This window comes from Podarcis liolepis, assembly GCF_965112155.1.
Source record: "Podarcis liolepis genome assembly, chromosome: 16".
Classification (NCBI taxonomy): Eukaryota; Metazoa; Chordata; class Lepidosauria; order Squamata; family Lacertidae; genus Podarcis; species Podarcis liolepis.
The window spans coordinates 3161101-3184014 of record NC_139567.1 but is presented as its reverse complement, the minus strand read 5'-3'; positions in this window follow the sequence as shown (position 1 = coordinate 3184014).

Here is a 22914-nt window from a genome sequence, read left to right as displayed (position 1 = left end):
TGCCTCTGGGAGTTCTGCATGCAGCACTCTCCCCACTTGTGATTCCCGGCAACTGCCGTTAAGTAGCATATTGCCTCTGACAGTGGACCTAGAGCAATGCACTGTCCTCATGGCTAGGAGCCACTGGTAGCCTCCACCATGAATTTGTCTAATCCTCTTTGAAGGCCATCCAAGTAGTTGGCCATCTCTACATGGCTACAGGAGTGCCCATGGGGTCATGAGGAGTCGGACATGACTAAAAGACAACAACAACATGGCTAGATCACACTGAAAGTCCAGCATGCTGTTCTCACGGTAGCCAGCCAGATGCTTCTGGGAAGCCTGCAAGCAGGTCTCAGCTGCAACAGCACTTTCCCCTTAGTTACCCACCCTTATCCACCTGCAGCCCATCCTGTTCAGGCTACTCATGAGCAAACATCCATGCTTCATTCTCACCTAGACCTGACAACCAGCAGGAGCACTGGATTGAGAGTTGTGGTGCCAGCCGTGCAGCCCCAGCCATGCCACTGACCCTCCCTGGTCCCATCCAGGTAAGCAACAGCACACACCTTGCTTAGACAGAGAACACACCAGTCAGGAAGCTACACAAGAACTTTAGTTTCTCTTTCCAGAAACCTCCTGACTCTACCCAGGGACAGTTAAGTCCAGTGCCACCTGGCGACTTAACTCTAGTATGACACAACTGGCAATGCATAAGACAGACTTAGGCAGACATTTCCAGGTGGCAGACTCTTGTCAGAAAAGTGAGGAGAAGTAACTGCAGCTGCTTCTGGGTTCTGGCAAGGGGTCGCAAGAGCCCCACGAAATCTTGCAAGAGCCCTGTCAGATTTCACAAGAGCCTCTTGAGATCTCACAAGATCTCTCCGGAACCCGGAAGCTGCCTGACCCCAGCCCATGAGGCTTGGGCAGGGGCAGCGGTGGGGGTGCCTGGCATGTGCACAGGGCAGCACCTCCCCATTCTGCCTCAAGCAGCAAAACAGGACAAGCTGCACCTGTATGACACTCTCATGAGCTGGCTTGCACAGGGCTTGCCCTCTCCCAATCTGCCTTTCAATGATAAATTTGAAATAGCACATTTGTTCCTTAGTATGTGCACACAGATAAACACTTCCCAGCTGATAGCCTAAGATGCTCAAAGAGCAAATACGCCATCCCTGCAAAGCATGTGCAACTCTGTTAAACAGTCTGGACACCCTTGAAAGGGTTGGGCTGTTCTAGACCTTCAACTACTGTTCAGAAAAAAATAACTCCCCCACACCACAAAAAATAACCGTTGGCAATCCCTGTGCCAAGTACTGAACACAAAAACCCTCCTTGGCTCAGATCAAAACTTCACCTAGCCCAGCCTTCAGTTGCCAAGGGTAGGGTTGCCATACGTCCAGAATTTCCCAGACATACATGGAATACTGCAGTGTCTGGGCAGAAATCAACTAATGTCTGGGGAAATCCAGGTGTATGGCAGCCCATGTTGGCAGTGTCATTTTTGCCAATGTTCCCTTAAAAAATAGCTCAAAAACATCTTTTTTTTTCACACACAAAAAACACCTCAACAACTCCCCCCCCCCCGAAAGCTCAACAATTTAGATTTTCACTGTTTGAAATATGGCAACCCTGCCAAGGGGCCTTTGTGGAGTTCCCAAACAGCACACACTGGAAGCAGCCTCCCACTGATCTCAGAATTTTGGTACTTAAAAAAGAAAAGGATGTGCTTCTCCTGTACATGGAAGAACCATTTAGCTCATGCTCATTGATGGACTCATCCTCCCTGAATTTGTCTACTCCATTCTTTCTGTTTCTTTCTGTCTGTGTTTATCTTAAATTTGCATTTAAATCTCACCTTACCCCATGGAGTTTGAGATGCTATACATGAGTCTCTCTCCCCACTTAATCTTCACAACAACCCTGTGTGGTGGGTTAGGCTGAAAGATAATGAATGACTTCAGTGGAGATTTGAACCTATGGTCATCAACGTCATCAGCACATCTTGTGGCTGGGGGGTCCATAATTATGTGCTGTGTAAAAAAGTATTTTCTTTTGCCCTCAAAGTGAATTCCAGTCAGTTTAATTTGAAAAGCCTGAGTGCTTTCATTGTGAGAAGGGGAGGCAGGATTTCTCAGGAGAAGCCTGCTGCTGGACAGAACCAAGATTTCAGGAAAGAATTCAGATGTATTTTAAACAGTCCTGTGACTGGATCTGTGATTCATAGCTGGTAACGTTTCAACAGGGGCTTCACGTCTGTAGAGATTGGGGGGGGGTGCATTTGCTTCTACTTTTCAAACAGAGTGAGAGAAATATCCAAGGATAATGTTGATGGAATCAAACCTTAGTTGTTTTTGTTTTAGTAAAACAAGAAAGATTATCAGCCAGTTAAGAACTAAATGACTTCCTGCTATGATGCTGGTAAAAAGCTTTTCAAAGCTTTGCTAATCTTTTTCAGGATTAGGTATTCATTAGCCCATTCGATTCTCTTATTACAACAATCATGATAGAGCAATTGTTCTCACTTTTCAGAGCCCGGCCAGCAGCCTGCCTGTCGCAAAGCCTCAATGAGAAATTTGCCAACTGAATAAAGTAAAAGAAATCTGAGATTCCTTGAGCATTGTCATAAACCTGAAAGCACTTTGACTGTAGCAAGTGAAACTTTTTCCAGCTCATTGGCTAGGAAGTCATGGAAAAAACTTTGGGGCGGGTGGAGGGGTGGTCATATAATCCTTCTCTCCAACGGGCCAAGATTGTATGCTTCCTAGGGCTTTGTCCATTCTAAGTATTAAATATCGCAGCAGCGAAGCTTCAAATTGCCCTGGCATTTTTGTCAGGCCAAATCTTTTCAAGTGCTGTGCATTTTTAAAGAGGGGGGCAGGAGAAAGTCTATAAGTAGAGGATCACAGAATTTACTCTTCCTTCAAGAGAGCTAGGAGAGTGATGAGGATTGTACATACACAGGGAGTGAATGATGCAGTCAGCACCTTGGGAGCAAGTATCATAGAGCTCCCTCACTGACCTTCAAATGACTGTAGCTGGTATAGGACTCTTGCAAAGATCCATTACAAACAGGTTGTAGGGTTCAGTTTTGGTCTCCTACTATGCTCTCCTACTTTCTTGAGTTAGCTCATGGCAAACTAAGGCCTGGGGGCTGGATCAGGCCCAATCGCCTTCTCAATCCGGACCACGGACAGTCTGGGAATCAGTGTGTTTTTACATGAGTAGAATGTGTGCTTTTATTTAAAATGAATCCCTGGAGCATTTGTAGGGCATAGGAATTTGTTCATCCCCCCCAATATATATATATATAATCCAGCCCCCCACAAGGTCTGAGGGACAGTGAACCGGCCCCCTGCTGGAAAATTTTGCTGACCCCTGAGTTAGCTTGTTTGAATAATCTGGAGCTATTGGTTTATAGAGTGGCTGGGGAAACTCAGCCAGATGGGCAAGGTATATATAATAAAATTGCTGCTGCTGCTGCTGCTCTTTTTTTTTTTTTTTAAAGTTTTTATTATAATCCAACATTTAAAAACACATATGTCATTATTAACAAAAACAAAGCAAAAAAAAAAAGAAAATACAAAAATCAGTATGCAATCTTTTATATTACATAGCTTCCCACCACCACGACGTGACCTTTATCTCAACACTATATACAGCAGTATCTTTTGTTAATCCGTATGCTCTACCTCACGGTTTTTATATTATACCGACTGTTATTTTAACATTTCCTGATATCTTCTCCATGTACGAAAAAAACTTGTTCCAATCGTTAATAAATTTAATATTTTTCTGTTGCCTAATCCTCTGAGTCATTATTGCCAAATCGATATATTCAGTTAACTTATTTTGCCAGTCCTTAATTGTTGGGATGTTGGGTTTTTTCCAATTCTGCGCTAGAAGTATCCTAGCGGCGGCTGTCGCATACTGGAATAGAGTTTGGTCATCTTTATTGATCTCGTTCCCCACCATTCCCAAAAGGAACGCCTCGGGTATTTTTGGGAAGGTGTACTTTAGGATCTTTTTTAATTCATCATAAACCGCGCCCCAGAACTCCTTTACCTCGTCGCAGGACCACCACATATGGAAGAAGTCTCCTTCTTTCTTTTTGCATTTCCAGCAGGCATTGTCTCCGGATTTATACATTTTAGCTAATTTTGTTGGGGTGATGTACCAGCGGTACATCATCTTTTCCATGTTTTCTCGGATACCAACACAAGCTGAAAATTTCATATCTTTATTCCATAGTTTTTTCCATTTTTCATAGTCTAAAGGGTGTCCTAGATCTATAGCCCACTTAATCATGACCTCTTTAATTTCCTCATCCTTGGTATCCCAATCTAGTAGTTGGTTGTACATTTTAGATAGGAGTTTGGATTTCCCTTCTATTATTTCCAATTGGAATTTAGACTTATTCTTGCGCATGCCGGCTTTTTTGTGTATGTTCCATAACGAATTAATTTGGTGGAAATGCATCCACCCCGATAGTTTGTCTTTTAACTCATCGTAAGGTCTAATTACCCATCCTCTCTCAGATCTTGTCAAAAGGTCGGCATATGTCCACCTTTTACCTTCCATATTTAGTTTTTTGATTCCTAGAATGTCGACGGGTGACAGCCACAGTGGAGTTTCATTTTCAACCAAATTCTTACATCTATTCCACACCTCTAGCAATGCCCCTCTTATGATGTGATTTGAAAAACTTTTATGCACTCTCCCCTTATCTTGCCACAGGTAGGCATGCCATCCAAACCTAGCATTGAAACCCTCTAAATCCAGCAGGTCGGTGTTGTCCAAGACTATCCATTCCTTAACCCAGCACAGACACGCGGCCTCATAGTATAGTTGTAGATTCGGGACCGCAAACCCACCTCTATCTCTTTTATCAGTAAGCAGCTTATATTTAATTCTGGCCCTTTTACCCTGCCAGATGAACCTAGAGAGGGTCCTCTGCCAGTCCTTAAACATTGTCGTGCCCCTGATTACTGGGATGTTTTGAAATAAGAATACCATTTTTGGAAGAATGTTCATCTTAATGACCGCCATTCTCCCCTCCCACGACAGGTGTAGTCTGCTCCAACTATCAAGGTCTCTTTTACATTCTTTCCAAATTCTGCTGTAATTATCCTCCACCAAATTTATATTTTTGGTTGAGACCCAAATACCCAAATATTTAACCTTTTTTGCTATTTTTATCCCAGATTCCACCTCAATTTTGTTCTTTAATTGTTCATCTAGGTTCTTTACCAACATTTTTGTTTTTGTTTTGTTTAATCTAAACCCCGATAGCTCCCCAAATTCCTCCATTAGGCCCATAACTATGTTTATTGTTTCTAGCGGTTCTTCTATTGATATTACTAGGTCATCCGCGTACGCTTTGACTTTATATTCTTTTTTGCCTACCTTAATCCCTCTTATTTCTGATGTTCCTCTAATCTTATTCAGTATGACTTCCAGGACCATAATAAATAACAAAGGTGATAATGGGCAACCCTGTCTTGTGCCCTTTGTAATCGTGAATGAGTCTGTTAAATTACTATTGATGATAAGTTTCGCCCTTTGATTTGAGTAGATCGCTCTGATGCCTTCTAGGAATGGCCCTCTTATTCCTACCCTTTCCATACATTTAATGAGAAATTGCCAAGATACATTATCGAAGGCCTTTTCGGCATCTATAAAGATTAAGGCGGCCGGAATATCAATTTTAAGGTCCAAGTATTCGATTATATTGACCACATGTCTTACATTATCTTTTGTTTGTCTACCGGGCAGGAATCCGGCTTGGTCTTTATGGATCGCTCTATTAAGGTATTTCTTTAATCTATGTGCCATTATTCCTGCGAAAATCTTATAATCTATGTTAAGCAAAGAAATTGGTCTATAGTTTTTTATATTAAGTGTATCTGAGTCTGCTTTGGGTATTAATGTAATATACGCCTCACCCCACGAATCGGGTATTTCCCCTCCTAGGAGGATGTTGTTAATTACGTCACGGAGTACCGGAATTAGGTGTTCCTCTAAAGTTCTGTAATATTTTTGCGAGAGGCCATCTGGGCCGGGAGTCTTCCCGGGTTTCATTTTCTTAATTGCATCCCTAACCTCATCTATTGTTACCGGTTCATTTAGGATTGTCTTTTCTTCGTCTGATAGCTGCGCCCCTTCGTTCCTCTCCAGATACCTTCCTATCTCAGCTGTATCCTCATCCTCTTTCTTCTTGTACAGGGTTTCGTAGTATTGGAGGAACTTCCCCTTGATCTCACTGGGGTCCTCTATTAATTGGTCTTCAAATTTAATTTTGTTAATCACCTTTTGTTTTTTTTTCTTCCTCAATTGCCAAGCTAGCAGCTTACCAGTTTTATTTGCTGATTCAAAATACCTTTGTTTCATCGATTTTATTCCCCACTCTATTTCCTGATTCAGCAGTGATGAGTATTGAGTTTGTAATAGTTTACAAATTTGCTTGAGGCTCTCATCGCCAGGTTTTATTATTAATTTATCCTCTACTTCTTTTAATTGTTTGATTAGCTCTTCCTTCTTAGCCTCTCTCAAGGTTTTTCTATATTTGTTCTGTTGAATCAGAAAACCCCTGAGGACTGCTTTGCTGGCATCCCAAACCACATTAATCTTAGTTCCTTTATTCAGGTTATGGTCAAAGTATTCCTTCAAGATGTTCTTTGCCCTACCAATAATCTCATCCTGTTCCATTAGGTAATCGTTCATTCTCCATCGGTATGTACCTGATGGGATACTCTTTATTTCCAAAAGGATTGAGCTATGGTCCGATAGTGTTCTGGGCTCTATTATACATCTCCCTGCTCTTAACAAGAGATCTCTGGAGACCCAGATCTGGTCTATTCTACCCCAACTCTGATGTACTCCGGAGAGATGTGTGAACTGTTTTCCTGTTGGGTTTTTGTGTCTCCAAACATCAAATAGGTCTAAATTTTCTTGAAGGTCCTCGAAGGTTTTGGGGAGTTTCCCCTGTTTCCCTTTCCTTCTCTTTTCGCTTCTATCTATTTCGGGTTCAGGGACTCCATTCAGGTCACCTAATAAAATTAGTTTATAGTTTTCTAATTCTAATAGTGTTTGTTCTAATTTTTTGAAGAACTCAGATTTGTTTGAATTAGGGGCATAGACCGACACCACATTAAACCTTTCCCCTTGGTGGGTGATTTGGATCCCTAGAATCCTCCCCTCCTCATCTTTACATATTATTTTGGGTTCCAGTTTCTCTTTAGCATAGATGACCAACCCTCTCTTTTTATTCACCCCTGAGTTTATAAACTCCATTCCCAGCTTTTTATTAATCAGTATATGTTTGTGTTTTTTGGCCACATGGGTTTCTTGGCAGCAGATCACGTCACATTTTTTCTTTCTCAAAACTTTCTCTACTTTATTTCTTTTTGATTTCTTATTTAGACCGTTAACATTCCAAGTTAAAAAGGTTAAAGACATAGTTTGGGTATGCTGCTCTTTTAAAGCATTTGTCAAAGCCACCAGGAGGGTGGAGTGGGGCAAAGGTGGGGGGGCAGCTGTTTCCAGATCCAGGCCCAAAATGTTCTCTAGCCCAGGATCCCAGATACGAGGAGGAGGAGCTCCCTGTTGATCAGTGAAAGGCAGAAGACTAGGACTTTCATCTTTATTGAGCCTGGCCAATCCAAAGGCCTCCCAGTTGCAGGGGCTAGTCTTACAAACCTCTGTCATTCCCTCAAATAGCAAACTTGGGCGGTCTCATGTCCATCAGTTTAGATGCAAGAGTGGACCATCCACAAACAAAACAGGGGTTTCTACACATCTAGGGAAATTATGAGGAACAAAGCACTTACGTGTTCTTTAAAATTAGCTGCACACACATAGGAGGGGGGCAGAAAGAGGCAAAAATGTGAAAAAAATTCATAATTCATTCTTAAGAACTATGGATGAGTGTCATAGCCTCTGTATGCTCTACGCCAGGCATGTCCAAAGTCTGTTTCAGGGTAAAATCCTTTAAAAAGAAACGCAACAACTTCAACCTTAAAAAAAGCTCAACAACTTGGGTTAAATCATAAAAAAAAAACCTCAACAACTATGTATGTTACAACAGCAGCAAGAATACTCATCGCAAAGTATTGGAAGACACAAGATCTACCCACCTTGGAAGAATGGCAGATGAAGGTGATAGACTATATGGGATTGGCAGAAATGACTGGCAGAATCTGGGACCAGGGAAAAGAGACGGTGAAAGAAGATTGGAATAAATTTAAGAACTATCTTAAGAAACATTGCTAAATTAATGAATATTAGAATGATGTTGGTTTAGAAATTAAGTGGATTACAGCTGTAAAGATTAAGTTAAAAGAAAAGAAAGGTTAATAATTAGATAAAATTAAGGGTGAGGATTTGCTGAACTAATATTTGAAATTGGAATGCAGAAAGGGGAGGTATGAGGAGGTCGGTGAAGTAAGTTTTAAGAAAATAAGGATTTGAAATTATACTTGTTTTTTGTGTGTGTTTGTTTGTATTATGGTGTTTGTTTATATAATTTGTGAAACTTTAATAAATATTTTATTTAAAAAAACCCTCAACAACTTCAATTCTAAAAAAAAGGTTGGCCCATTGGTCAGCCCTCACAGCCCTTCACTTCATCAAATCTGGCCCTCTTTGAAAAAAGTTTGCACGCCTGAACAAGGATGGCAGACTGCCAAAGACTTTTTTTGAACTCACAGACAACATGGACTTGATAGACATCTGGAGAACAAAGAACCCTCTAGGCATGGAGGGAACTTTCTTTTCTGAGGCCCACCTATCATGGACAAGAATAGACCAAATTTGGATATCAAGAGGACTGGCACCCAAGACAAAAAAGGCTGAGATCTGCCCTAAAACCTGCTCCGACCATAATGCTTTAAAAATGGACTTGAGACTTACACCAGCTGGATCCTTCAGATGGAGAATGAATGACCATCTGCTCAGAGATCAGGAGATTGTGAAGAAGGCCCAAAAAACGTTGAAGGACTATTTTGAAATAAACTTGAACACCTCAGTGGAAAAGAAAACAGTCTGGGACGCGAGCAAAGCCGTTATGAGAGGGTTTCTGATACAACAGAACACTATTAAAAAGAAACTCTGGAGTGGTAAAAAGGACAAGATTTTGGATAAAATAAGAGATGGAGAAAAAAGACTGAGACTAAACCCAAAATCAAAAGAAGTCTTAAGAGAAATAAAATTTTACCAAACACAATATACAAAATTGATAAATCAAGAAATTGAATGGAAAATTAAACAGATGAAGCAAAGATCATTTGAATCGGCAAATAAAAGTGGGAAGCTGCTGGCATGGCAGCTGAAGAAGAGGCAAAAATTGAACTTTGTTACCAATCTGGAGGTTGAAGGAGAATGTATTCAGAAACCAGAAGAAATCAGAAAGTGTTTCCAGAGATATTTCAAAAAGCTATATACTCAAGGACCACAAGCAGAGATGGAAATAAATAACTTTTTAAAGAGCTATGGCCTGCAAAAGTTAACACAAGACACACGAACAGCCCTGAACTGTAGAATAACACAACAGGAAATTGAAAGAGCCATTCAGAATATGCAAATAGGCAAATCCCCAGGCCCAGACGGGCTTACCTCCAAATACTATAAGACACTGATGGATTATTTGATACAGCCATTAATGGAGGTCTGCAACCAGATTATGGAAGGGAAGGGGGCACCAGAATCGTGGAAAGAAGCATTCATCACCCTGATACCAAAATTGGAATCTGAAAAGACCCAACTTAAAAATTATCGTCCCATCTCACTCCTAAACGTGGATTATAAAATTTTTGCTGACATCTTAGCAAATAGACTGAAAAAAGTTTTGAATGAAGTAATTCATAAGGACCAAGCAGGCTTTCTCCCTGGTAGGCATTTGTCTGACAACACCAGGAATATTATAGATGTTTTGGAGTTACTACAGACAAATATGAATACGAAAGCAGTTTTGATCTTTATAGATGCAGAGAAGGCCTTTGATAATATATCTTGGAAATTTATGAAGAAAAACCTGGAAGGGATGGGAGTGGGAGGGGCGTTCCAAAACGGTATTGAAGCAATCTATTCAGAACAGAAGGCCAAATTGATAGTAAACAGCGTGGTGACAGAGGAGTTCAAAATTGAAAAAGGGACACGACAGGGGTGTCCCTTATCACCCTTGCTATTTATTTCTGTCCTGGAGGTGTTGCTGAACTTGATTAGGAGGGATCAGCTGGTGGAAGGAATACAGGTCGGAGAAAAGCAATACAAACTTAAGGCTTTTGCAGACGATTTGGTTTTGACATTACAGGAGCCAGAAACCAGTACAAAAAGAGCTCTAGAATTAATTTCTGAGTTTGGTCGGGTGGCGGGATTCAAGTTGAACAAACAAAAAACTAAGGTTTTAGCAAAAAACCTGACATTGTCAGAAATAGATGGGTTTCAGAAGGAAACAGAATTAAATGTGGTTACAAAAGTGAAATACCTGGGGGTTAATTTGACTGGGAGAAATCTGAATTTGTTTAAGGATAATTATGAAAAATGCTGGTCAGAAATTAAAAAGGATTTGGAAATTTGGTCAAGATTGAAACTTACCTTGTCAGGAAGAATTGCTGCAGTTAAAATGAATGTTTTGCCAAGAATGCTGTTTTTGTTTCAAACCCTTCAGATTGTGGACAGGGTGGAATGTTTTGGAAAGTGGCAGAGAGACATTACGAAGTTTGTCTGGCAGGGCAAAAAGCCCCGAATAAAATTTAAGATTTTAACAGATGCAAAAGAAAGAGGGGGGTTTGCCCTGCCGGATTTAAGACTGTATTATGAAGCTGCGTCTCTCTGCTGGATGAAAGATTGGTTCCTGTTAGAAAACACTGATGTCCTAGATCTGGAAGGGTTTAGTAATGCTTTTGGGTGGCATGCATATCTTTGGTATGACAAGGCAAAGTCTCATAAACTGTTTAAAAACCATATTGTCAGGAAAGCTCTACTTATTGTCTGGACTAAATACAAGGACTTATTTGAAAGTAAGACCCCGAGGTGGTTATCACCGGTTGAGGCTAAGGCTATAAAACTACGTAACATGGAGAGTGGCTGGTTGAAATATTGTGAGATAATTGAAAGAGATGGTGATAACTGGAGGTTGCAGAGTTTTGAAAAATTGAAAGGAAAGGTGCGAGACTGGTTTCACTATGCCCAAATCTTAGAGACTTTTAAAAAAGATAAAAGAATTGGTTTCCAGGTGGAAAAATCAAAACTAGAAACAGAATTACTTGAACCTAAGACGAAAGTGCTTTCAAGAATGTATAATCTGCTGCTTAAGTGGAATACCCAAGATGAGATAGTCAAATCAGCAATGATAAAATGGGCACAGGACATAGGGTACAACATTATGTCTGAAGACTGGGAAAGGTTGTGGACCACCAGTATGAAATTTACGGCATGTAGTGCCTTAAAGGAAAACATTATGAAAATGGTATACAGGTGGTACATGACCCCAGTCAAACTTGCAAAGATATATCATCTGTCTGACAATAAATGTTGGAAATGTAAGGAGGTTGAAGGAACTTTCTTTCACCTCTGGTGGACATGCCCGAGGGTGAAGGCTTTTTGGGAAATGATTTATAACGAATTGAAAAAGGTGTTGAAATACACCTTTCACAAGAAACCAGAGGCCTTCCTCCTGGGCATTGTGGGCCAGAGAGTGCCAAAGAAAGATAGAACTTTCTTTTTATATGCAACCACAGCAGCAAGAATCCTTATAGCCAAATACTGGAAGGCACAGGAGTTACCCACGCTGGAAGAATGGCATTCGCAGCTGATCGACTACATGGAATTAGCTGAAATGACAGGCAGAATTCGAGATCTGGGAGAAGAGGCAGTGGAAGAGGACTGGAAAAAATTTAAGGACTATTTACAAAAACACTATAAGTTATATGAATGTTGACAGTTTGCTAAGTACTTTGGAAAAATATGCCTCAGTATTGAAATTGGTAAATGAGAGAATTTAAGTTTAAGATTTAGAAATGTATAAATTATGGATAATATAACTAAATGAAAACACAAAAACAACTGAAATAAGGTATTAATTTGCTGTTTATTTTATTGTAAAGAAAGCAGGGGATGGGGGATGTGGGGAAGTCTGGTTGATTATGAAAATTGATTTGAAAAAGTGAATCTTTTTTCTTTCTCTTTTTTTTCTTTCTATTTTCTTTTTATAATCCTTTTTCTTTTCTGTAAAAACTGCTTTTGTAGTGTCAATGATGTTGTATTTTTACCCTGGAAAAAAGCAAATAAAAAAAACTATTATAAAAAAAAAAAAGAAAAAAGTTTGCACGCCACTGCTCTACAAGAATTCACTTTGCTTGGGTCTTGCAGAGGGGGATCTGTGTGTGCACATTGGGCCAGATTCAGTTCACCCAGAGTGCTAGCAGAAGCCAGTGCCAGGGCTCCCACTGGCCCAACAAGGCTTTGCCTGCTCTCCTTCTCCTGCATGTTCCCCAAACCTTCTACAGATTCACCGGGAGAAGAGCAGGGGGGATTGTTCCATCTTGCAAGCAGAAACACTTGCATGAACAGAATGATCAGAAGAGAGCAACCCTGAATTCTTCCCATTGTTGTTTTGCAACAGGCAGGCAGACCAGCACATGCTCATAATGATGAGGGAGAAAGTCACCTGATATACCTCTTGTGCAGAAACACAACCATTTCATTCCCTTCCCCCACTGCTTCAATAGACTCTACCTGCCTTAGTGAGACCTCTAGGACCCTCCAGATGTTCACAGACTCCAACTCCCATTAGCCCCATTCTAGCTCCTACCATGACTCAGTGGGCTTTATCTAAATGACATTTAATGCTATACACCTGCATGATGATTGCATTAAGCAAGTTAGCTTTTACCATGCTTGTCACGAGCCCCATGATCCTGTCTGGTTCATTGTAAGAGTTGCTGGCAGATGAGTCAGAGGAGGAGAGCACAGAGGGTGCTGCTGGTGGGAAGGAGACCCAAGGGAAGAATGACCAGGGGGTAGAAAAAGTCCTTCTGCCTCCCTGTTACACTCCATTCATGGAGCAAAGAGCTTCCCTAGCAATATGGGAGGGCATCGCCCAGCCAGGAGGAGAGGCTGGTTGACAGGAGGAGGAGCCAGAGAGCTGGACCTCCAACCCATCACCAAGAATACGCCACTGCTCTGCCGTTGACAGGTGTGATGGACCTCATCCGTACGTTCTTCTGTGAAGGTCACTTTGGTATTTGGCGATTCAGGCAGAAGTTGAACAAATAAGAAAGGTTTATTTTACAGAACAAAGTTGATAAAATGAATGATGTGTCAGGAGATAAGAAGTTAACTATTTCCTCAAATAATAGTAACTTACTAAATCTAGTAGATGTTTCAGGCTTCTAAATAAGGTTGCAAACACACAGCTTCTTTTAAGTTCGTTTGCTTATTTTCAGTTATTACGCTTCAGTTAGACGTTAGAGGTTTCTAGACTAGATGGTACTGTAAATGCACAGCTTATTTCCAGTTACTTCAGTTCCTTAAATTTATTTGCAGATGTGTTACAGCTTAATTCTTTGGTTCTTAAGCAAGGGAGTACCTTCTGTCAGTTACCCAACCTTTTCTCCATAACACTCCTGAGGTACTTCCAGCAGTATAACAGACTCAGAGGATCACCACACCCCTCTTAACGGGTCTGGGAGTCTTCTCTTTCTGGAAGATCTCTCCCCTCCTGACTGACATGAGACCCAAGGAGACGGTATCCTCACGGCTCCTACTTCTGCTCAAACTCAGCCCTCCAGTTAACTCCTCTCTGAATACTCTAAGTGCTCAGAGACCCCTTTCTTAGCATAGCCTAGTGGATAAGTTCTTTTCAGATGTCAAAGGTACAGATCCTATGCACAGTTACCTGGGACTAAACTCAATGGGACTTACTAATGCATAGGATTGCACTGTGGTTTATTTGTGTATGGAACTTTCTGCAGGTTTTTGTGTATAACTGCTTTCCAATGATTGCATGTGTCCTCTCCTTTGAGTTTTTCAGAAGGTGCAGCTTTATTTTGCTTTTAAACATCAAATACTATAGATCCCAAGGTATGGTCTTCAGTTGCTGAATCTACACAGGTCTGGGTCTTGTCAGTGTCAGGATGGGTGACCACCTAGTGCTAGAGCAGTCAAGTACAACATTTTCCTGTTGCCTAGAATGGACATACAGGGAAATGTGGCTCCAGACAGGGAGGACTTCCTGTCATACCTGCTCTGGAGCCTCCACCCCCTGTATGTGGCCAGGTAGATGGGCGTGGCCCCAGCTGACCATGTAAAAGGGCTGGCCAGGCAGCCACCTGGACAAGCCAGACTGGACTGCTTAATTAAAAGAATCTAGTGAGTCACCAACTACTTCACTATAAGCTGCAGGGGAATGTGCTGATGTGGTTCCAGAACCACAGGTCAGACGCTCATGCAGAACCAACAGAGGTGTTCCACCATTATGGCTGTCCTACTTTGTAGGGTCGGCGTTACCTCAGGAACCTTCCATGTGGGAAGAGATAGAGGAGATGCCATCTGCGGAAGCCCGTCTCTGGAGGAAGGCTGCAGAAGAGGAGATTGATGCACTGCATCAAAGCAAGACGTGGAACCTTACTGAGCTACCTCCTGGAAAGAGGTAAGTCAGTAAGTGGGTCTTTAAAATTAAGAGGGAAATAAAGGGGAAATTTACCAGGAACAATCCAGACTGGATAAGCCAGACTGGATTGCTTAATTAAAAGACTCTAGCGAGTCATCAACTGCTTCACTTATAAGCTGCAAGGGACTTGTGCTCTGCTGTTTGCTTACTAGCACGAGTAAGGAGGGATAATATCAAAATAATATATCCTCTCCTACCTTCCTAAACATTCCCACACCTAGCAGTGCCAGGTTTAGGGTAGTGTGGGTGGTTCCCCTGCACAAGGTGCCTAACTGAAGGGGTGCAAAACTGAGAAGATTCATAACTGAAAAGATTCATTTGGGGACACCAGATTTTGGCCTTGCATAGGGCACTACAGGTATATTACAAAAGATTACCAAAGTCTTCCCCGGCACCTAGGAACCGTATGTATGCTGCTTTGTGTTCCCTGACAGAAGAAAGGAAGGGGGGAATGTAAGAAACCAAATGGACTCACTTGGGAGGTTGTGGACTCTCCTTCCTTGGAGGTTTTTAAGCAGAGTTTGGATGGCCATCTGTCATGGAGTCCCCCACTTCTGCTCAACCCCTGGCTCCCAAAAACAGAACTTCTGCTTTGTTGGGATTCAACCTCCATCTGTTAGCCAACATCCATCCTCCAACCGCCTCCAAACACTCATATGAGACATTTACAGCCTTAACTGCTTCTAGTTTAAATGAGAGGTAGAGCTGAGTATCATCCGCAATCAACATGTTGATTAATAAATGTCATATATATGTGTGTGTGTGTGTGTGTGTGTGTGTGTGTGTGTGTGTGTGTGTTATTGGTATTATTAGTAATGACAGAATTAATCTGACCAAAGGTAATACTTTTAGTACTCACTGGTTTTAATGTGCGAGTGCCATGCCCTTGCTTAACTCTCCCCATAGGTCACAAAAGTGCATCACTTTGACTAGATCATTCCCATTGGTTTCATTCCCATTGGTTCAGGTTACATTATACAGTAAATGTACATTATACATTTACTGTATAATGTAAGAAACACTTACTTATACAAGAACCCCTTACAGAATGTTCAAAAGCCTTTTCAATCCAATTCTAGTCTTGAGCACCCAACAGCTGTCCTCCGAGGAATCTTCTGCATACCATTGCTCCATCTCTCCAGCCATACCCTACGACAGTGACCTTTAACCTTTCCTTTTGTAATCACTTTCTTAAGAGTATTTCCATCGTTGCACCAAATATAGACAAAATACTTCAGCGGATGCCCACTGATTTCCGGCAGGAAGATCCACTCTTCTCCAGACATATTTTCAGTGTTATCATAGATCTCAGGCTTCTGCTCAGGAGCCTGAAGTCTTAGGAGTTGCCTATGGATGAATGATTAAATAACTGTTTAATGACTTGCCCAATTCCATTTAATTCACTAGCTATGCATGAATGACACTTGTGTGGTCATATCATGCATCTCACTAGCAGCATTTGCTAACACTGTTTGCTAATGAAATGCTCTCAGGATGATGGATGAAACAGAAGTGTTATTCGGCAGAACATAGTGCACAATTTTGCTTGGAAGCTGCCCCAGAACAATGAGTTGTACATCACTAAAAGAGGCTCCCTAAAAATGCTGTGGCCAGAGACACAAAGCACAGGCTAAGATGACATGACATTTTTGCCATATTTGTGGACAGCAGCCCCTATGAATAGTCTTTTAAAATAGGCTGTGGAAAAGGAGGAGGAGGACAGTCTCATCTCAGCCACCAACCAGAGGACCAACAAATTCATGAAAAGGGGGCTATTTATATAATAATATAATATAATAATAATTTATTCAGTCTTTACTGAGTATTTGTTCTGATTTGATTGCAGGGAGGTTACTTTATATGACAATGAGCATTCATCTGGATTTGCCTGTGGTGTGGTGTGGTTATATGTCTTCCTGTTAATCATTTGTCCATTTGTCCATTCCACGCTTTGAAATGCATCACTTTCCTAACTGCAAAAGGAAGGCTGCTGCTTTTGTTAAAGAGGCCGTGTTGCACTGGGGCAACAGAGCACTTTAAACCAGGGGCATAGCATGGGCTGCTGGGGTAATCACCCCAGCCACATTTCCTGGAGGGGGCACACTGCACCCACCCTGAACCAGCCCTGCACCGCTGTGCGAGGCTGCGATCTGATCTGATCCCAGCCTTGCAAAACAGCTTGGGGAGGGTGATATTAGAAAGATGCTATGTTCCCTTTATTCGCAGCTTCACCTCCAAGGGACTGGGATTGAAGGGCATGTAGCTGTTGCGTGCTTCTCGTGTCACCACTCTGCAAGTACAGCAAGCTACTCACTGCAGACTTTTCCACGTCAGCACATGGGAGCACCATGGCCAAGCAATGGGCTATGACAGAGGAGGTGGGCCTAGAGTGTCTCCTCTCTCCCCTTATGCAATTCTAATTCCACAAGGAGAAGAGCACCTCTTGTGGCTCCATCAGGGCTCCATTGGAACAGGAAGGCATTTTCTACTCCTTTGTTATAGGTTTAAGTGGAGGACCTCCCTAAATCCTAGAAGTGAGAGAGGGGCAGGCTCCTGACTTTTGTAACACCTTCTTGCCCAGGAGGGTGAGTGGATGGAGGAGACAGCCCAGGGCCTGAGGGTGGAGTCAAAAAGTGGTCAGAATCTAAAGTAGGTGGCATCACCCCCTTTTCTTTCATTCTTTTAAATAATGTAAGTAGCCTGCTGGATCAGGTCAATGAGGTTAAAGTTATAAGTGTAATGTAGAGTAAATGCTGTGTTTGAAAGCATTGTACTTGAAATGCTGGAAAGAAAGTCTCCCTTAAGTGAGAGGTTCCTCTCTGGGTGAAAGTGGAAGGTTGGTGTTTTCCCATTTCAGAAGGCAGGAGAGCAAACTTGAGACGCCAGAGTTGGTAGAAGCAGCAACTGCAAAGAAACTCTGCAATGATGAAAATGCTAAGGATCACTCTCTGGGACCAGAGAGAGGAAAGATTATTGAACTGCATAAAGGACTGAACCACATTGCTTTTTTGCAATATGTTGCTTTCTTATTTCATTGATGTAATGCTTATTTGTGAATCAGCCAGGGGCCATGTGAAATTTTGCCAGTGGCCACATGTGGAAAATCACTATCCTGTAAATTCATGTGATGATCAAGCTGTGAGACTCAGGCACCTTGCTGTTATGGAAGGGCAGGGTTCTTAGCAGATACAGTAACCCTTCAGGACAAAGAGTGTTGAAGCTTTGGCTTCTGTTACACACCCATACACTCTAAAGTTGAAGCCAGCAGTGCTGGTATAGCTGAAGTGATGTGAGAACACCCTTTGCACACCAAGCTTCAGGTTAATTTGGCAAAAGTAGTATTGGGCAGAGCCTGTTGGAACCATGATATTTGCACTGCAATTCTGCCCATCAGCACCTCAGGAACATGGAAGGATGAAGGCATCTTTCTCATTCAGAGCCCTCTGACCATAGATCTTTATGAAGAAATGTTTGGCAGCTCAGCTGAGAAGCCGGGTTTTTATTTTAACCTTTAAGAATGACGCCAATTTCACAGCTGTTAATGGTATGTGGAACTGACTCTTTCCAATGCAAATTATCCATCAAGGGCTAAATGCTTGGAGGGAGAAATCTCCATATTAATGTGCTGGTATCTTTGTCCATAAGTATCTAATTTTATGCCTTAATCAGATCACCTCCTTTTTCTGATTAAAATGCTTCTTAAAAAAAATAATGATTTGGATATACATTGGGAGCTATTGGCCTTTGAGATTTTGGAAACAGGAGTGGAAATGTGGATTTTGCTAAGAAAATGAAGGGGAAATGTTGCCAGCTCAAGTGGATCCCCAGCCAGTATGGCTAGTGATCAGCAGTGATCCCATCCCTGTGTTCTCATATATACTGGATTCCATTCTCTCTCCTCCACCTCAACAAAATGATTTCCACAACAAGTTGTCCTAAACTCTTTTAAGAAGAAGGTGTGTGGCCTAGCAGCCTAACTTGAAACACCCCCCCCAAACAAGGACATCAGAACTGAGCATTGATCTCTACGTTAATAATAAGAATCTATCTCCCTACCCCCAAAAGACCCACAATAGATAAAAGAGATCACACTGAAAGATAAATGTAATCTTTTATTATCCCTCTTCAGACTTCTAAGATGCTTTGATGCTTTGTTAGGGGGCTAACATTGCCTACCCCCCTGACCCCCCCACACACATTTGTTTGCTTTTAGGACAGCCTTGCATGCTGCAAAATGTGGCCCTGGCCAGCCAAGAAATTAGTTTTTCAAGGGGCACCCTATACAGTGGTGCCTTGTAAGACGAAAAGAATCCATTCTGTGATTCTCTTCGTCTAGCGCAGGGATCTGCAACCTTTAAGACAAAAAGAGCCACTTGGACCCATTTCCGAAGGAAATAAAACCTGGGAGCCGCAAAACCATTGCGACATTTAAAACAAATATATCTCCGGAGCCGCGATCTGACAGCGGGCAGGAAGGTGACGTCGGGACGGTGCGTGACTAACGCATGCAGCGCCCCCATGCGACGTCACAGCCAGTACAGCACCCGCCACAGTGGGGAGTCTCTGGGCGCACAATGCACCTCCTCCCCTCGCTAGTATCCACCCCGGAGCCGCGGCAAAGGTGTAAAAGAGCCACATGCGGCTCCGGAGCCGCGGGTTGCAGACCCCTGGTCTAGCGGTTTTTTCGTCTTGCGAAGCAAGTCCATTGACAGATTAGCGGATTAGCGCTATTAGCGCTATTAGCAGCTTTTAGCAGCTTTTAGCGGCTTATTGGCTTATCAGATCAGCTGATAAAGCGGCTTAGCGGCTTAGAAAAAGGGGGGGAGGGGGGAAAATCCCGCAGGAACTCGCAAGACATTGTCGTCTTGCGAAGCAAACCCATAGGAGATTCGTTTTGCGAAGCACCTCCAAAACGGAAAATTCTTTCGTCTAGCGAGTTTTCCGTCTTGCGAGGCATTCGTCTTGCGGGGCACCACTGTACTTGGGTGGGGGCACTTAGGCCAGGGCCTCAAATGCAGTGCTCTGGGCCTCTCTGTCTGGCCCCTTGGATTATCCCCAGGCCACACCACTCCCTGCTCTAGTTTCTCTCTTCCCTCCATCTAGAAAAGCAAGAAACATTCTCACAGTTCAAGGACACATCCCACCCAGGCAAATGCACTTGAGTGTCCTGCCCTGCCTGGAATGTGTCTCAGAACTCTGATAACCCCTTTCGCTTGCCTGGATGGAGAATAGTGATGGGTGTGTGAGCATGTCTAAAAACTAGCCTATTGTACAGAAGTAAATACTTGCATTAATTTCTCTGCCCACTTTGGCTTGGCCCCATCTACTGCTTGACTTACGACCCCTGGAATGGCAACATATATGAGGCCATAAGCTAGCTACCCATCATCTAGGTGGTCAAGCCAGCCATGCAAAGGGTGCGCATGAAAAGGGTGCGCATGAAAAGGGTGCAGGGGGGTCTGTCCTAAGGAATCCCCAATGTTATGGAGCTCCACATTTGAGGGGGGGAGAACAGGCCTGACGCTCCCCCCCTCCCTGTTTTGTAGATTTAACAAAAATCTGGGACACGTGTGAAATATATACTTCACCTTTGGCTCATGAGTTCTATGCCTACACCGCCAACATTTCACAGAAAGAGGGAGGGCTGGCCCACCCATGAGGTGAGGTAAAAGCACCTGCCTTGGGCTGTGTCAGCTCCAGAGGCAGAGCCCCCGCGGGTGCCCTGCCCACTCTACCACCTTTACAGTTGGTGGAGAAGTCATGCCAGAACCTGCCGGGATGCTTCAGTGGAGGCAGCACACCAGGGGCAGGGTGGGGCAGGGCAGGGCAGCACTTCCCATTCCACCCCAAGTGAGCTATGCTTTTGACACGCTTATTGTTTTTCTGTGATCACTGTCCAAGCTCTACACCCCACCATTCCGTACTCCAGGGATGGGGAATCCATTGACCTCCAGGCTTGCTATCCAGGCTTCTATCATTCCTGATTATTGCAGCTGTGGCTGATGAAGGTTGGAGTTCAATAACACATGAAGGTCCATGGGTTCTCCTCATCTCTGCTCTATCCCATTCACTGTGCACTATATTCGCACATAGGTTCTCTTGGTTAAATATATGCTAAGAAGCCATCATTGTCCTATGATGCGTTCCCCATAGTGGCAATATGGGAAACGGCAGGCTGAGCACTGCCTTAGTGTTCATCAACCTTCGTTGTTTCAAATGTGCACTGGAGACAAGATGCACTGGATTTCTGCATGTAGTGTGGATGCTCTGCCACTGAGTGACAGTCCTTCCCCCAGAAGAAGAGTCAGGTGTATCTTCTTCCAATGTATTGTTGAGTAACTGATCAGTTAACTCTGGATAGATAAGAAAAGGGCTAGATTTCTCAAAACGAATGGCTATTCCGCTATTCCACTATTATAGAGCATGGACTGGTACAGCATGCAACTTTTAATCTCAGGGTCGTGGGTTTGAGCCCCATATTGGGCGAAGATTCCTGAATTGCAGGGGGTTGGACTAGATGATCCTTGGAGCCCCTTCAAACTCTATGATTGTATGATTCCATTTTTCAGCAGATGGAATGCAGCTGAAATACATGGAGCCTGACCTTATTAACTCACCTGCTTCTGTGGGATTTCTGCAATCAGTTTACACTCCCTGCACTTACCCACCTATCCAAATCAACACAAGCAGTCAAATTGTCATTACCATGGAAACAAAATCAAATTCAACAGTAGCAACTTATTGCATCATGTTTCTTTGTGTTCTGGAAATTTGTGTAGTAGTGAGATGGGGAAGCCACAATTGACAATTATTATTTTAATCTACCCACCCAGCAGGTTCCTAAGTTCATTGGCATGCATGTCATGGTGATTTCCAGGCTATTTGGCAGAGTCTTAACTATTTGAAATAATTTTCTTTCTTTTTTACAAAAACTATCTTTGGGGGACATTTTATACAAGGGAATTTAGGGAGCTGCCTTACACTGAGTCAGACCATTGATCCATCTACCTCATTGTTGTCAACACTGATGGGTAGAGACTCTCCAAGGTTTCTCCCAGCCCTACATGGAGTGAATCAGGTTCCTTTTGCAGGCACTTGCTCTACTACTACAGGTAGACTACAACCCTTTCCTTGATTTTGTGAATTTTGTTCAAGTCTTGGCAGTGCCTTACACTGCTATGGCAATTCTCCCTGGAAATGCGCTGCCACCACACACAACTGTTTAGGGCAGCCTACACGTAAGAGCTGCAATGTGTACAGCAGGTATCTGCATAAAGAGACAGAAGGCTGGTTCAGGCATGTATGTTCCCTGCTTGATGACTACAAAAATCAAGGAATGATTTAACGGGCCATCACAGGTAGCACACACTGCAGAGAGAACTTCCATATCACTGCAGATAAAATGATTTTCAGTGTACAGACATTCCATCATCAGTCATCAAGGGTTGCTGGTTCATACATGCATGTTCATCAGCTGATCACTGCAGTATCAAGCAATCATCTGTATGTGTGGAATTGATGGAACATCACAGATCAAACTTTTGCAGCTCTTCAAGTGCAATGGAATCAACCCACACAATCCACTGACATCAATCTGATGATGCATGCATGGAAAGCTGTATCACATTGTTTGTTCATCTGGCCCCGGTGTGGGGAACTTTTGACCCTGAACTTCAACTCCCATCATGCCTAGCCTTAGGTCACACTTGCTAGGGCTAATGGGAGTTCTATTTCAAAAACATCTAGTGGAGATGTTGGGGGATTGAATAGGGACAGGGCATTGCAGTGCAGTGTATATGATACACTTTGGACACTTGTCTGAAGCATTAGACATAGGAAGCTGCCTTACACCGAGCTAGGACCAGAACCACAGCAAAGGGGTGCGACCCACCCCTAAGTCGGACAGCTGCTCCAGAGGATACCATGGTTGATGGTATTGAAAGCTGCTGAGTCATTGAGGAGAATTAACAGGGACACATTCCCCCGTCACAGAGGTCATCACACAGGGTGCCCAAAGCAGTTTCTGTGTCAACACCAGCCCTTAATGGATCTAGAAAATCAGTTTCCTCCAAGAGTGCCTGAATCTGGTCCACAACTCCCTTGCCCAAGAACGGATGATTGACAAGTGTGGTGAGTGGTAACAGTGTTGAACTAGGAGCTGGGAGATGAGGGTTCAGATTCCCACTGGACCCTGATGCTCACGGGGTGACCCTGGGCCCCAGCTGCTGCCTCTCAGCCTAACCTCCCTCATTGTTCGTGAGGAT